Source organism: Nannobrachium achirus (assembly GCF_963921795.1).
Source record: "Nannobrachium achirus genome assembly, chromosome: 6".
NCBI classification, from domain to species: Eukaryota; Metazoa; Chordata; class Actinopteri; order Myctophiformes; family Myctophidae; genus Nannobrachium; species Nannobrachium achirus.
In genome coordinates, this window is record NC_137815.1 from 52,956,319 (window position 1) to 52,972,949 (window position 16,631).

Sequence of the window (16,631 nt, forward strand, 5' to 3'; positions counted from 1 at the left end):
GGTCGAAACATTGGCTTTCTCTTCCAAATTACAATTCTAATAAATATTGCATCGCGGCTACGAGAGTGCAGCCTTTTCTTCTCCTTCATATTTGCATTACTCCCAACGTGATTAAATCATGAATACATTTAAACAAAATAGTGGTTTTCTTGCATACACCCTGTACTCATTTATAGGTTAATATGCACCTTAAGCAGGCAACTATATTGGAACAAGGCCACTGTAAAGTCTTGCTAAGTTAAGCTACTGAACTCTGCACATTGTCACCGAAGAATTTTCACAAATCATTTGCAAAGGCAGACTATGTACTCTATATAAAAAGAAAGGTGCAATGTTTGCAACACACATGCACAGGAGGAGACTGTGGTTCAAATCCGGGCACAGCAAAGTTACATAGAGCAACTTAAAGAGAATGAATCACCAAGGTTCACGATGACATGAAATTAGGGCTGCAACGATTAATCGTAATCGAATCAATTATTAATTAGTTGCCAACCAATCTGGGAACCCATCGTCAAAGAAAGGGTGACACCCATCGGTCTGAGGCTGTCTCGAGAGATTAGTTGCCAACTAATTTAGTAATCGGCAACTAATTGCTTAAATGTATAGAACAAGAACAAATATGGCTTGAATATTTATTTTTAAAATATATTTTTGAAGAGTACCGTTATCCTTTAGCCTGACAAATGTGTAGCTATTCTTTAATCAAATGTTTGCAGTCAGAAAAAGGTATTTATTTTGCAAGCTAATCGGCAGCTGAGAAAAATGTAATAAATTAATTAGAATTTTGAATGAATTATTATTATTCATCTTTAATGTGTTTGTGGCAACTAAAACGCCAACCACTGGCATATATTCTGGGACTGCCCGGTAATAAGACCTTTTTGGACAGAAATACACAAGGCACTGGAGGATGTGCTCAAGGTGAAAATACAGTTTCAATTTGACATCTTCATCCTCGGGAAAACTGACTTCCACAATGGTCATTTTAATACCTACTTGTTCCATATTTTGCTAATTGCTTGCAAAAGAAAAAAAAAACATCACCAGACACTGGTTACTCTGACACTCTTAAAATGGAGGACTGGGCAGATATAGTAAATGACATATACTGTATATATAATGGAGAAAATTACCTTCTCACTCCGCCTGCAAATGGAAAAATTGCCAAAACTATGGTCGGATTGGGCTACTTATGCAATTCGGACTGGGTCAGGCTTTAGTGCGATAAGATGGTGAGACTCTCTTCAGACTTTAGCTTGTATTTATTTTTATTTTCTTATTTTCATTTACCTTCAATCAGCCTTTTGTATGCGATTTTCCCTCCCTCTAACATAAAGTTGGTGGAAAGCCACTAGGTTCTCTTTGGTTTTACCGATATTTATTTTCATGTCAGCTTCCCTGTCCTCAATGTACATAGTTCTTATTTTATTTCCTTTTTATGTTTTCATGTGTGAATTCACTTTATTTACTACAATTTGATTGTAAAAAAAAGGAAGAGTTTTATTCTGTATCCTCCACTAATGTTCATTGTCACATGGATATATTGCTGACATTTTGTGGTAGGATATACACACTTTTTTCCAAAATAAAGAATTGCAAAAAAATAATAAAAAGAAAATTATGTGGCCGAATGGCAGACTCACTTGAAAGTTGGTCAGTGTTTCAGAGCTGAGGTCTGGCATCTTGGGGCTCTTCATGGGATCGTCCAACTTCAGACTGGGAACACTGGGCTCCAGCAGCTCTGTGTGCCCAGTTCCAACAGCCCTCTACAGGGACCACAGGAAAGACCGAGGGAGAAGGACGAGAGGAAGAAAGACAAATGAACAAAATCACAATAGTGGCTCGACTTCTACTTGCTGAGTGCAGAATCTGCAGATGTACAAGCTCACAGGGGTCACGACAGGATGTGATGCGTTCTTACACTTCCTGCAGGCTGTCGACTGTGCCACAAATCCACGTCGAGAACTGGCGTCTCGGGCGTATGGATGACGTCGTCAAGTATCATTTCTGGAACGTTGTACTCATAGCGCTCCTGGCCGGGATTTGTGCCGTTGGCAGGCGTGGTAAGATCCAGTTTAAGCGGTCCATCTGCTGGGACGCTGGTGGCCCCCTTATGTTTTTCACCCTGGGAACCAAAGCACACACACAATGGTCATTCAAACAAAAAGGCTTTTACAGTGTAGATCCAGTATAGTTTAGTTAAAGCCTTCTACTGGTATATGGATGTAACAATGTTAATGTACTGCTCTGGAGGCAGCTTAAATGATGTACATACAACAACGTTAATATGCTGCTCTGAGGGCAATTTCATAATGCTGCTCTCAGGGCAGCTTAAATGATATTACATAAACCAATGTTGAATTGCTGCTCTGAGGGCACTTGTCAATGCTGCTCTCAGGGAAGCATAAAGCCTTCTACAGTTATATAGATGCAACAATGTTCACTTTCTTAATGCTGTTCTCGGGGCAGCTTAAGGGATTCGCATTTGATACAATTTGGTGTTGCTCTGGGACCACTATCCACACTGAAATCCTCAAGTGTTAATTGAACAGAGCGTGTAAACAGAACCAAACGGTTGTACACTCCAGAGTTTCAGACCTGGAAGGGCCTACTTGGACTCCTGGTGGTCCCCAAACCAGACATTGACAACCAGTGGGCAAGCAAGACACATGCACTCGCTTTACTTCTTATGGTCATCATTGTTCTGTTACTTCTGTAAAGCACTTTGTAACCTTGTTTGGAAAAGCTCCATCCTACATAATAAACGACCGAATGTCTGTTATGCATGCTGAAACCGTGCCCAAGATTTGTGATGACTGACATCACTGATGAGTGCCCACATTTTGAGATGACTTGCATCACTGACACTGATACCACCGCCATGGTTAACAGCCGCATGCTGAAACGGTGCGCAAATTTGGAGATGACTGACATCACTGATGCGTCTTAAATCCTACGAGCCGATACTTTCACCTCAGTACACACCACAACAACGGGCAAGGAAAGGACTAGTACAAATAAATCCATTGAAATGATCATTCATACCATTTTGCGGCCGAGCGCTCTGTTGAGGTAGGCCGATTCAAACTGGGGGACCTCAGGAGACTTCAGGGGCATGCTGCTCTGGGGCTGCTTCTTTAGGAAAGGAGTCTCCTCCGGTGTAGGTGAAGAGGTGCGTCCATACACCCTTTTGGATCGGTTAGGAGATGGAAACATTCCATCTATGGGAGAGAACCAAAAGAAAAAGGAAAAAAGAAACCAAAAACATGTTCAACACTGCCTGTCCCAAATGGTAAATATGCATTAGTTTGCATAAGTGTCTCATGATACAATATACATGTTGTACACCATCTAGTACATTGGGCACAAAATGACACATGACTGATGCCAGTGGTATACGTATCTATACAAGAGGCTGGACAATCAATTCATAATTGAGGAAAAATATATAAATTATACTCATGTGTAAGCCCTGTACAGCCCTAGTTTGCATGGACGCCATGGAGACAAATGTTCATAATAGACGAAATACACCAAAAATAGGCACATTAAGTGAATATAAATTCTAGTACACCGAATAATTAATTGCAATCAGAGCCAAGTACACTCTATAATCTTAAATTGAAATCAGATGCTTAACAGAATTATAAATTAAAACGGTTGGGATTTTGGAGACAGCCGGTCCAGTGGGGAAAGGAGTCAGTCACTGATCCCATAAGGCAAAGGTTACAGCAGCTTTAAGCTAGGTCCTGAGAACTTGTGCTTTTTGAGCAAGGCATTGAAACCGTACCGTTTAATAGACCCTCTTCACAGCAACATTCAGCCATGTTTACCTGTCAAAATGGCTGCTGTGAGCGCCCGCTGGCCTAGGCGCATACCACACAGGCATTGATGCCTGCCGGCGGCGCCGGTTCGATTCCCGATCCGGACGACCTTTGTCGCATGTCACTCCCCATCTCTCCCCCCCATTTCCTGTCAGTCTACTGTCCTATCAAATAAAGGCATAAAAGCCCCCAAAAAATAATCTTCAAAGGGGTCAAGTCTAAAATGAAGATGTACAGAAAAAGATGTCGACCCGACGAAGAGCAGCTGCTACTTTGGTGGCAGCAAATGGGGATCCAAATAAAGACAGAATAAAAATGTAAATCTCAATGTAAGTCAATGTCATACCAGGTGTAGCCGAGCCATCAGTCCCATGGTGGAGATCAGAAACTGTTGATCTGCACATGACGAAGAACTCATTTAACATAATTTTGCAAAACAATATTATAACACTGAAAAAAAGCATTCACATGCATCAAAGAATCAATTTGCCCTAGTAATGTCCCTTTCAGAAAGTATGAGAAATATACAAGGAAAGAGGTTCCGTGAAGTGACAAAGTAAGGGAAGCAAAAACAACCATCCTTATGTTTTCCACTGAGTTTATTTTACTGCATAAAGGATAAAGAAATGTAAACTTGGCTTAAAATGTATTTAGTGATGCATTTTTAAAACATGTCTTTATCATCATTGACATTTACAAGTCATCATGACATGCATGTTTAAAGTTATACATTTAGTCATTTAATTTCAGTGGAGATATGGCAGGGGTCACCTTTTCATAGATTTTTTCCACTGATAACAAGCTTACCTCTGAGCAGCCTGAAGCTCAACCCCTTTCCGCTGCAGATCCATGGTGAAGTCATTGTTCAGACACATGCTATGTTCAGACACGCCGAAGTAGTGTGCCTGGGGGGTGTGCAGCTCGTCGTCCATGCGCAGCGTGCACTTGGGCGTCTTGGGCGTGGCACTGGTCATGTACAGGGAGGGTGGAGAGTATGGTAACGGGGCGGTGACGTCAGGCCCTAGAAGTCTCTTCCTGAGGTCCACCTCGGAGAGGCCATAGTCGGAAAACTGAGGGGTGCGTAAATACCCCAGGGAGCAGGCGGCGGCAGCAGCTCCGCCCCGGTCCGTTCCACCAAGCTCCATGTCGACTGAGTGGTCTACAGCTTCAGCCATCCTCCTCAGGTTGGCCTCCGACAGGCCGAAGTCAGAGAACTGAGGGGTGCGCTTGAGGTCTGCCGTGGAGGTTGCAGGCTGAGGCTCCGGGGAGGATGGGTCCTCTCCAACGTTCTGTGCATCTGCAGCTCCTTGTCCTGCTTCCTCATCCTCCTTCTGCATTCCTTTATTTGTAGCGCCTGAATTCTGATCACTGGCTTCTACAAATTACACACACAATACAGTTGACTCCTTCCCTACAGTAAAACGGCTCACACTATGACAAAGGTTTCGCAGTAAAAATGACTGTCCGTCTAATTCTTGGTTCCATACTGCAAATGTTCCATACTTCCAAATGTTTAAGTAGTAGTGAAAATAGACGATCTACAAGCTTACAACGCTGCGCAAAGCGTCACCTTGTGAGCTTGTAGATCTGCCGTTTTCACTAGTTTGGATCCCGGGGCAAACATAATTTTGCGTTTGGAAACCACTGCTCTTAAGAAATCCAACCAACTAGGCAACATTCCTTTACTTACTTTGGGGAGCCCTGTAGCCGTACTTCTCACAGTGCTTTACAATGGTGTCCATGTCTTCACCAACTTTACGTTTCATCACCATGCAGGCATCAAGGAAGCGGTCCACCTCCATCATCCGCTGCCTCTGTTGCTGCAGGTCAGTTTGCACCCGAGACTGTATGAAATCATGTGATCAGGGCACTGTGGCTAAATCACTGTAATGCAATTCTTGTTCATACTTGAATTAACCACTTAAAGGTCATATGACAAAGGGAACTTTCAACATTCAGTGGTTTTTCTGCATTCTGGCTCAGAAGAGTGAGTTCATTGGCCTCTGGGCATACGCATCATTGACCAGGGGAGGTTGTGGTCTCATCACCTTTGCTGTTACTTTACACGTGTTTGTATCGTTCCAATTTACCATTTACAAGTTACTATACACTGCATCGCTATGTGGTTGTTGCGTTTCAAAAGAGGCGACAATTAACAGGAAAGTTCACACCGTTTGCCCATACAACAGGGTCGTTTGCCCATATAATAGGGTTGCTAGAGTTCAACTGGCTAAAGTCCGTTTCTTGAAGCAGTACTAAAGGTAGGCCAGTCAGATTATTTTGCTTAATATTGTAATTATGCCTATTAAATCATGATTTAACTCATTATATATTGTTTGCTCATTGTGTTAATGGGTTATCATTTATTTGGTCATAATAGTATGTGCCTTTATGGAGCCTGATAGATGGAGAGATATCCCCAGAATGGATGATAATAAATCGATGCATATATATATATATATATATATATATATATATATATATATATATATATATATATATATATATATATATATATAATGCAATTTATAGAATAGCAGCTATTTTAGTCATGCCGTTTGGATCACTTCCCTGTCATTTCCCACAGACACCTATATGCACAGCGCATGCAAAGGGCGCGATCAGACATCTGGCTAATAACGATGCGAAACGATTGCCCATTTATTTGTGTCATCGCTTACAATTTCATTTGTTTATACCTATCGGAGTTCTGAGCTGGAGTTGGTGGGAGAGGGATACCCTGTTATTGTAGGGAGAAAACACCCTATAATGGTTTAATATGACTTGTATGAGAAATTACAAACCTTAAATTCCTTGACTTCAGAGCTCAGCTCATAACACGCCCGCTTGGCTCTCTCTGTCTTTTCTGGGGGAATAAACAAACAACACATGTTGAGTTACTTATTCATTTGGCCATTAGAAGGTTGAATAGGGGAAAACGTACAGTTTCAGTACAAATCACTGGTACAAGGTCAACTAAAGGAGATCCTAGTAAGCTTTTCAGCTTATTTACACAGGACAGGAACCACTTTATGCATCTCATAACATTGAAAAACAGACGGATAGAACACAGCACTTTGCATAGAGGATATCATCAATAACAAAAGGGGAAAACGCAGTCATAAAGAAAAAATAAATACAAATAACATAAAGGGAAATACAATTAAAAAGAAGATATTTGGAGTGGAAAAGGGGAGGTCAGTATGGCCTTAGTCCATTACAAGTTTCGAGTAGCAGCCGTCTGGTGACTTTTCAGACCGATTTTAAAAAGGAGGCTAGGGATTTGCACTCCTGACTTTTTATAGTCAAATCTGGGATTCTGGTTTGAACGTGATTTGTGGCGCTGCCTATCAAGCACAGAATCAAACAAACAGTGTTCCATTGGTCATGTTGTTGTTGTTGTTTGTTTACCGTGGTCGTCGTGCTCGTTGCGGGTGTCATAATCCTTCTGAAGCTCTGCAGTCTGAGTCTCCAGGTTGACCGCAACCTTCCTGAGCTTAGCAAAGAAGCAGGACGTGGGGTCCATTTTATTTATGCGTCCAACAATTACAGTAAAATGTTAACTAACTGTTCGATGTTCACTCCTGCTGCTGCATCTGTCTGTCTGGGGAGATATTCGAATGAGGCGCCGCCTAGGATTTAATACCTCCGGGTCATCCCGAATGCGCCAAAATGTCAGACCTACAAGCCCACAACTTAACAGGAATGCGTGGCGTTGAGGGCTTGTAGGTCTGCTGTGGCTTTAGCGGAAACAATTCGTATGCCTTTGGTTGACTTTGTTGTGCTGCCACCTAGCATATTGGAGGCGAATTGCAAGAGACACTGATTGATTGCATAGCAGGAAAGGGTACAGTTTCATGACGGTACAGTTCACTCACTGCTCACACTGGTACAAGGTCTACTAAAAGGATATCCTAGAAAAGACTACGCTTATTTCCATAGGAAACCATTGAAGTATCTCATATAAAGACAACAAACAGATTTTTACTGTAGCCTACAGCGGTACGGTTTTACAATGCTTCTAAAAGGATAACTCAAAAAGCCCTAGGGTCTTGTTTCCATTGTGGTCCTACAATTCATCAAGACTGTCTACAATCAACGTTGCATTGGATGTTTTAATATGGTTTAAATATGGACTACTGCAACTACAAAAGTGCGAAGTTCACAGACTGGTGAGGTGGAACAGTTGACTAGTTTTTCACAGTCATCATGTTATTTGTAACTATATAGCTAAGCCTATTAAAGGGCACTTTCAAAAAAACTTTTGGTAATCTTATCGTCTAATCAGGCTTTTATGAGAGCAGGCCGTGTTTTTTCAATAACTTTTTTCATTTATTTTTAATAATTATGTTATGTATTTCATTTTTTCCATTTTCCCAAATAATTATTAAAAAGAAATGAAAGAAGTTATCGAGAAAACACGGCCTGCTCACGTATTAGGAGGGTAATATGAGTCACCAGAAAAAATAATGGGTGTTTTTAGTGAGCTTGTACAGTAGATGTGTGACACCAGCATCCAAGTCCGGCTTTAATATCATTAGTTTTACATATACATTTTTTTTTACACTCGGGTGACTGAAAATAAAAAAACTACCACTCTGACTGCATTTATAGGTCAAATTGACAGGTAAATTCTCTCCCTTTTTGCCCAGGAGAACACCTCCTCCCCTGCTGCCAGCGGGGGTTCTATTGTCTGTTATTCTATTGACAATAGAACCCCCGCTGGCTGGCAGCAGGGGAAGAGGTTGCTCTCCTGGGCAATTTTTTTTTAAAGAATTTACCTGTCAATTTGACCTATAAATGCAGTCAGAGTGGTATAAATGTATATTATTTCATACTTAGGAAATGTTTCAGAAGGGGAAAAAAAACGAGAACATATATCTTGAGTATTTAGGAAAAGTCATGGAAGGGGAAATTTCTGAGACCTTCACGGGGAGAGTTTTGCACTTTGCAATCTCAAAATCGGCCAAAATGACCTGTTAGTCACCCATGTGTTAAATGAACAAAAATAGAAATGTCTAGGTTATGCATTCTGAATTATATAGTGAATAGATACTTTAAAGCTATACTGTGTAAGTTGCTCAACTTGTGGTCAGTAGCTCTATAGCAAACCTCGGTCACGTCCGCGTCTTTCGGACGTTTTTCGGTTCGCGTCTGCCTCCACCTCGCCGAGATCTATCTTTTGAGGGGTCCCTGGTTCCTGTGCGTTCAGCCATTCCGGAGATACACTCCTTCACCCATGCTTCACCGTGCACCCGAGATAGGGGCTGTTAAGTATGACATCATTTTGTAGGCAGAGGAGCATTTCTGCCCCCAGTTTCCGTGAATCTTTTTACTATTTTTACTATTTACACATTTTTCTTCTCTTTGTTGTTGAAAGGAAAGTGTTAGAATTATACTTTAGTCGTTATTTTTGTCTCGGATCTGTTGAAAATAGCGAGGGACAGAAAATGCTCTGGGGGCAGATTCTCCCCTGCCTACAAAATGATGTCACGGCTTAAAAGCCCCTAGACTACAAATATGGCCGCCCTAGCGACCCCACTCCAAGATGCGCTGTGATTGGCCGGCAGTGTATAACCCTCGCTGTGATTGGCCGGTAGTGTGATGACGTAATTTTGCCGCGAAAACCGGGGCCCAGTCAGGATCATAGAAAACATATAAAGAGAAGGCTTTAGAAGCTGAAAATAACGGAGTGGGTGTTCTAAAACTTTAGCGATTTAACAGTTAGGACAATTTTAAGATTTGTTTTATAAAAAAAGTTACATGGTATAACTTTAAAGAACTTCATTATTTTAGAATTTGCCTGTTTCACCACAGGACTCTAAGCCTGTCTACAAGGGCAACAAGGTTATTGACTTGGGCAGGACAAACTTAGAACTTGTGAAGATATGACAACATAAAACTAGAAAGTTATTGTTAGAAAAAGAAAAGAGTGCAATCAAATGAAATTGCAATGTTACTGTAAACTATACCACAAAGAAAACACTGTAAACAAGTAAAAGTGTAAACTAAATGCCGTAAAGTTAAACATAACGTTAATGTAGTAGAATAGAGCAGTGTTTCTCAATCTTTTCAGGCCGCGACCCCCAAAATAATCACATTTTAACTGGGACCCCTAACCCTATGTGCACTAAGAGTTACATTTTGTATAACACGGTTCTATTGTGAACAAGGCATTGCGAGCATAGATCGGCTATTTTCACAATTTGTACCTCTAATATTTGACAATTTGGCCATTGTTTAATTTGTCATTTTAGAGGTATTAGAAAGTCCTTAAATTATCACTTTAGAAATGTGGAGATACCCTCTATACACTTAAACTTGATTTTGGTTTGTTTACTGTTGAGTGAGAAAACAACGTTGCGCATTAAGTTAATCATCTGGGGACCCCTCAAAATTATTTGCGGGTCCCGACCCACAGGTTGAGAACCACTGGAATAGAGTGATAATAAACTTTATTTTTCTTTTTCCGTTGAAGTACCTGGTTGAGGGGATCTGCTCTCACATGGGAGGCACTGCCACGGCCGAGGACACAGAGCTGGTGAAGAAGAACTTGGACCACATTGACCAGGAGCTGGGCATAGCGGGGCAGGGCCTCATGAACGACTCAGAGGTCCATCAACTGGAGGACGACCTGGCCGTGGTGTAGGCCTACTACCAGCTGGGCACCGCTGTAAGTAGTGTTGTAGTACTCGAGTCAATGACTCGTCTCGAGTCAGGTCTTGAGTCAAAATTTTCATTGACTCGGTCTCGACTCTGTCTTGGACTAAGAGACTCGGGACTCTTCCCCCACGAGTCCACTCGAGTCAAGAGTCAAAACAATGCAATGAAATATATATATATATACATATTTTTTTTATATTTTTTTTATCCCACGATTTGTAACCCATTTTCACCCAGTGCCAATTGTCTATGTAATCCTGGGCTCTGCTCTCCCTCTGCCGCGCCTGGGGAGACAACGGACAAACCTCATGCTTTCTTCAATGCATGGGTAGTCCAAGTAGTTTCTTTTCACCTGACAGGGGGGATTTTTCTGGGATGGATGTAGCACGTGGAAGGAACACGTTATTCCAACCAGTTCCTTTCCCCTCCATCAGGCGCCCCGGCTGGCCAGGGGGAGGCATTATTGAGACCAGGATTACTGCATGTTTTTGTGAGGGTATCAACCCTAGGAGACACAGAGAGAACATGTAAACTCCACACAGAAAGGCCCTATCGCCAACCCCACCTAGGGTGAGGGCGCTGATGACGCGGACGGAGAAACACGAAATGAAATGATTGTATACCCATATTATGAGGAGCCCATGCACATTATAAGAGAGCTATCTGGTGCTTTTCATTGTTGAATTACTAGATGATGTGTGTAAATGGTTTAGTAAGAAAACCCTTAGTTTTCTATGTATTTATTTATTTATTAATTATTTGGTCTCGGTCTTGACTTGGTCTCAACCCCTGTTGGTCTTGGTCTTGACTCTGACTTGACCTCCTCCCGCACTCGGCCTTGACTCGGACTTGGTCTTGACTTTGACTCGATTTAGGTGGACTCGACTACAACAGTAGCGGTAGTGGTTGGTGGCATGAGCCATGCCAACAGCACACAGGGTGAAGGTGCCCTCCAACAAGGACTTCCAGATTAGATTAGGTTGAGTTTATGAAGGCCTTTTGACTGACAGCAGGAGCATGTAAGCCTGTTCAAACTGACTCATTTGATAAAAATATATAAAGATTTCTCAGATGTCAATTAAACGTTATATTTTAATTTGCGTTGTTTTGTGATGCTGATTTAAACTATTTGACAGATTACTTTTTTATATTAATAATAATAATAATGCTGCCTTCTCTAAGATCTCTAATGCCATGCCATTTGTATACTGTATGTTGTAGGTTGCGTATACAAATGGACCCGAAAGGGGTGAACTAACGCTCTGAATCTCGCTGTGTATTCATTTGTCCTGTGGACACACGTGTCAGTGAGAACATTTGGGATTGCAGTTTTTGCACTATATGCCCTTGACTGACCTGTAACTACTCAGAGTGACTTACATTGAGTGAGCTTTTAGGGCATTTGTTTTGCTCCAAGGCAGTGGGGATTGAACATGTGACCCTTCTATTATGGGAGACTCTAGGACACCAAGCCCCCCAGAACACTAGGACATCAAGCAATGCCCACTACAGGCAAACTGCACACGCAAAGAGTAGAAAATGTAGGTTACTGAGCATAGACCCAGATGTTTGGAAAATATCAATGGCCCATTTAAGAAAGATGGTGTCATGACATCTTTTATCCATAGTTTTGTTTGTGATATAAGTAGCAGTGGGTGATGATTAGAGGTGGAAAGAGTACTGAAAAATCCTACTCAAAGTAAGAGTCTTGTTACTTGAGTGAAATACATAAAGTACAAGTAAAAGTACTAGTCCAGGAAATTACTCAAAAGTATAGTAAAAGTAGTCTATTTAAAAACTACTCTTTGAGTAAAAAGTAAAAGTACTTAAGTTACCTACGCCAGTGGTCCTAAACCTTTTCAGGCCGCGACCCCCCAAAATAATCATATTCATCCTATACTTTTTGGTCAAATTATGGGAAATTCATGTAAAAAATAAGTGAATGTATTGTAAAACCTCAAATATTGACCAAAATAAACTACTGAACTTGTTGGACAGGCGGTGAAAGTCTGCCTGTCTGTCTGTCTGTCTGTCTGTCTGTCTGTCTGTCTGCACCACGCAACTTATTGTTCAAAAAGGTACATAATTGCCCACGTAATGTTACAGTGCACACAGGATTATTTGGTTATCAAAATGTCCGTCATGGTTATGTTCCCAAAATAACAGATCTGTTAGCTGTAGACGCGGCCATGGCACAGTGCATTGTTAGCTTGTATCTCTGCTTTTTTGGCTGGGCAACGAACACTCGAAGATGGATGTTAAATGAAAAAGGTTCACTTTTCGAACGGGGACATATTGGACATGCACGATGGTGGAATGTGAGTACATATTGTGCCTGCTCAATCCAGGATATCTGGCTCGATTGAAAAGGTATCAGATATTTCACTTGCACAGCGGGATATGTCGGCCCCGATTTCAAGAAAGAGGATTGCTGTCATTTGAAATGAGCACCAACCTACGATCTCGCTTCATTCCCGGATCTTATAAAATATCGCATTAGTCTGGGAGGGCTCAAAAAGGCAGCAGATCTGCTCTCTTTACAGGGTCACCACGTTCCCAGATTCACACAAAGTCTTTCTCCCGTCCTCCACCTGTTCCCCTGAGATCTAACCATTTTCCCCCAGCTGTAAGAGCACTGAGCATGTGGCAGCGCCACACTCCTCATTGTCCATCCTGGTTCTCTGATTGGCTGAGACTGTGAGAAAGTCTGACCAGACCCAGACCCACACATTCATATGTAGATTGGGGACTATAAATAGGAGGGATGAAGCCAGCAGAGATCAGATTCTCTCCACAGAGACCTCTACTACAGCACAGAGATCAGCCATGGCTCCTACAATCACTTCACCATTCACCTCTTCTAAGGAGCTCCTGACTCTGAACCACAAGGTAAATTGAAGATTCAACTTTATGAACTCTTAAATATTGTAATTGGTTGTACTTTTTCAAATGAATGTTGTTCTTCAGAATAGGTTTATTAATGACGTCTTTCTTCTTTCTGCAGATAAGAAAACCATTGGTGGAGAAGTTGCGCAGAGAGCGAATCAACAGCAGCATTGAGCAGCTCAAGTCTCTCCTGGGTCCAGAGATCCTCAAACAGCAGACATCCTGGAGATGACAGTTTGCTTCCTGACACGACTGCAGCAGTATCAACCTGTCAACTCAGCACCTGTCAATCAGGGATACTCCAGGTGTGTCCAAGAGGTGGTGCACTTCCTGTCCAAGGATGAGGTGAAGATACAGTCCCAGAGAAGACTGCTGGACCACTTCCAGAACCTGCAGTCATCCTCTGACAAGAACATGAAGGAGACTTGTTTACCTCAGCTGAGGTCTCCAGTTCAGTCCAGCATCACCAAAGAGAAGAGTCCAGTCAACATCCCCCTCTGGAGGCCCTGGTAGTAAACTACAGACTGGAACTCCTACCTGACCATATTGGTCCAAGACTGTTAAAGAACTGTATCATTCATTACGGAATGTATAGCTTCTCTGTATTTACAGACAGATTTATGATAGCTTTAATGTTTAATGTTTAAACTAATTTGATAGGAAAATGACAATTTCAGTGAAAATGAAAATATTCATCACTGTGTCTTTAATGCAAAGGCATAGCAGATTGTTTGCTGGATTCATGCTGTCTTGATATTGTGACATTTATTACTTGATTGTTGAAGTTCAAGTTGAACTGGAAGTGCTTAATGTCAATTACGTTTTACAGTTTGCATTTCATATCATATGGTTTGCAGGTCTTTACATTATAGATCTTTTGTTTAAAAGGAATAGTTAACTTACTGCTGTAATTTTTTGTAGTGACACTGACATTATTATGATGATTAGAACATTTTTATTTCTGAGAAAATGAAAAGAATTGTCAATGTGTCTTTAATGCAAAGACAGATAGCAGCATGTATGCTGGATTGAAGCTGTCATATTGTGACATTTATTACCTGATTGTTGCAGTTCAAGTTGAACTGGAAGTTTTTAATTGCAATGGCTTTTCGCCATTATGCATTACATATGCAAGAAAGGTCATTGTTTTTTTTTAAAGGAATGCTTAATTTAATGCTGTCACTTATTTGTAGTGCCACTTATATTATTATTGTGATGATGTGTATAATTTTCATCTTTTTGTCATCACATTCATCCTAAAAATATGATCTGTTTTAAGGTCTTATTTTCCTTATTTGCTTTTGTTACTAAATACCATGTTCCTATGAACAGTTAACATGAAGGGTAATATTTACTCGTAATATTGTTTATTGTTCAATTTATATAATGTGATTTGTCTTTCATAAAGACATGTTCTCATTGTAAATCCTCTACTCTATTTGAGTACAGTGTCTTGGAGAAATGTCCAAGTTATTGTTGTGATGTGTCATCACGTCTATCTGCCTCAGTGGAGGAATTTACACATGATGTGATGTTTTAATAAATCAACCTCAACTGTCACCTTTCTTGTCATTTGCATTGTCTCTACCCATATTGACCCAAGTCTTTACACCAGATCCATAGAAATATAATAATTTTACATATATAATTTAAAATAAATTAATGTTTATTTACAATGCTTTTCACTTAATACAATATTGTCGTATGTCTCTCATAGAGACTCTTCTTATTCCTATTGTAAATCCTCTACTCTATTTGAGTACAGTGTCTTGGAGAAGACAAAGATTTAATTATATGGAATTAATTTAATTATATCCTTAAGAGTTTTTCAAGCATTCTGAGCTGTATGAAAGGTGCCTGAGGTAACTTTTCAAATGAAAACAGCCTACACACTCCATGCAACGCATTTTTACAAATTCATTGTTTGTCTTACATCATATTGCCAGGTCAATATTTTGGAATTACTCAAGATTCCAGTTGTTTTTTAGAAACCAACTTGGATCCCAAAAGTTTGGCGCTATGTCTCTCCTAAACAATGACGTCACATTGTGTAACTAATGTGATATAATAAGACACACTTCTATTGTCTTTCCATTGAAATCGGTCAATAGACAGAGTGTGGGAAACCAGAGAAACCTCACTCACAGAGCCCCTATGGGACAATAGATCTAGACCTCTACCCTGGGGCAGCCAAAGGTTGATGGGGGTGTCTGGACACCTATTGATCCATTCTGAACCTGCCCTATCATTTATAGTATCTATATTAGAAATTATATATATAAATATATATATATATATATATATATATATATATATATATGCCTACAACAAATGATTATTATATACTTCCATAAAGGGCATATCTTAATGAGTAAATTATATCATAAGCTTGAAGATAAATATTTATGTTTCTTATCATTGTGTTTATCATCCGAAAGATGTTGAGTGTTCCTAACTGGAAAACTGGAACAACTGGAATATGATTTTTTTTTATTGGGAATTGCTGGTGTGGGGATATATTAACATTTCACTGGGCACACGTCTATTGTTCAATGAGAGCTCTGTCAATGAACAGAGTGTGGGAAAGCTCTGGAGAGCAGAGTCCCAGTTCAATGTGTTAAGCATCCTCAACCCCACCAGCACCCGACTATTCTCAGAGGGGAATTGGCACACTTCAGGAAGGAGCTGTCTCAAACCCCCATCCTCATGCTTAATATTGAATAATGTATCAAGGTGTAGAGTAGGAGTAGATTTTTCTTGCAGAATACAAATGTTACATTATAAATATTACAGTAACATTAAATTATTTGTTAATGTATTACTTTAGCCATGTTTCTCGAATCTTCAGAGTCATTGAGATCCTTTCCCTCCAGATGGCTTATGACGTCAGGTTCTGTTCTGTCTCAACAACACAGAGCTAAAAGGCTGTCAGTCATTAAATGTCCATTCAAAGTCCTTTCATAGTGGACTGACCACAGCACACAAGACTCAGTGTGGGAAACTCTGACCAACTCTCTACTCACATGACTTCCAGCCAACAGACAGGAGCAACACCTGTTTCATCTGAACACCACTTGTGTCCTCTAACAATACATTTTGTGAAGTTAAAGACACATTTTTAACACAACAATAACTTCTTGTATTTCACATCAGGAATCGTTTGAATATATTTTTGTGAAGATTAAAAGTAAAACAGAAAACTCTGTGGAAAAAATACTTGTTATCTCTGCGGTGATAGAAGCCATTTTCCAAAGT

The 16,631-nt window shown here is 40.5% G+C and overlaps 1 pseudogene across 1 annotated transcript; it reads left to right on the forward strand.

Annotated features, from left to right (window-relative positions):
• Positions 1–13,254: 13,254 nt before the first annotated feature.
• Positions 13,255–13,889, forward strand: LOC308287738 (transcription factor HES-5-like; annotated as a pseudogene). Its single transcript has 2 exons — positions 13,255–13,379; positions 13,495–13,889. The product of its transcript is annotated as a transcription factor HES-5-like (transcript).
• Positions 13,890–16,631: the final 2,742 nt, after the last annotated feature.